Raw genomic sequence first — 1,401 nt, forward strand, 5'->3', positions numbered from 1 at the left:
GTTAGCTGTTATGGTGAAACCTTAGTAACAATCAGCTGCAGTTTATTTAATCCATTGCTATTGCAACACACTAATGGACTAAAAAGATGGTTTTCATTTATTTACTTGTGTATACATACATATATTATTTTTCTCCTGGAATAAACAGTTTATTTGGTGGGAATCGGCAGTAGTGAACAGGGACTGAAATGGATATCTTCTGAGTGTGGTTTTTAACAATGTATGAATATTCTCTTCCACGCATTCAGAGTGCTGTCCCCATGATGACAAATGCATACATATTGCGCTGTGAAACTTGCTTCAGTATAAAAGCTGTTGCTTCTGGTGGCAGGATCGCTCTTGGTCCTGCGTGGCTCTCTCTGTGCCACCTCCTTCAGGCAGTCCTGCCTTGTCACCCTGGGACTGTGCTTTGCGTAGGGAAGGTTTTGGACATGACTAGAGGTGCTGGTCAAGCTGCGAGCTTAATCCCTCCATACACAACTTTTTTCTGCTGGCAAGAAATGAGATAGCACAAATGAAATGTTTTTTCTTCCTGTTTTAGCCGCAGGGTGTAGGAGCTGCTAGTGTAGCTCAGTGTATCCCTGCAGTACCTGATCCCACCCACTTTATTCAGGAGCCATGTTCCTTGCCCACAGGGAGAGCAAGGGCGTCACAGGCTGTCCCTGTCGCTCTCCCCAGCATGCCCAGGAGCAGCTCTCTTGCCAGTGCAAGGCTGCACATCTCTCTGCTGGGGAGGTTTGGTGCCATGGGAGGCCTCTGCCTATATCTCACCAGCATAGCCCATGAGCAGCCAATAATGCTATCTTTACAAGAATGCATTAGCTTCAAATGCTATCTTTCTCCCATGTAAAACTTTTAGTTTGATTTGGTTTTGTCTTACAAGCCACGACTGGAGCACGTGTTACACTTCTGCAGTCCATGCAAAGGGGTATTTACCAGAAATCCTTAATGACATCTGTGCCTCACGATCACTCACACTTAAAGCAAAACAAAACAAGGGGAAAAAAAGGGGGGGGGAGGGGAATGCAGCCAAGTGTGCTCCGCTCAAACAGCATACGGACACTGATTTATGAAATGTGATCCTATTCTCAGCAATCACCACAGGACACTGACACATGGTGGCTGATGGAGGTAAGGTAATTAGCAAAGCCTAACTGCTCCTGTTACTCCCTGGGAGCTAAAACGAGGGTTTTATCACAAGCCCTGAATAGTCTTGATGAAGAACATCCGTGTTCAACATCGAACTGCCTTGTGGCCAAACTGGAGGCTGTGTAGCCACCCGGCTCCCACGACCAGCTGAGAGGGGAAAGAGCCAAACCTGTCCAGGTCCCTTGTCAAGGTGGGCGCCCACCCTACTCACCTGGTCCCTCGCCTTGCCCGCTGCAACCTTGCTTGCCACCA

Source organism: Fulmarus glacialis, unplaced genomic scaffold, assembly GCF_000690835.1.
Source record: "Fulmarus glacialis isolate BGI_N327 unplaced genomic scaffold, ASM69083v1 scaffold11031, whole genome shotgun sequence".
In the NCBI taxonomy this organism is placed as follows: domain Eukaryota; kingdom Metazoa; phylum Chordata; class Aves; order Procellariiformes; family Procellariidae; genus Fulmarus; species Fulmarus glacialis.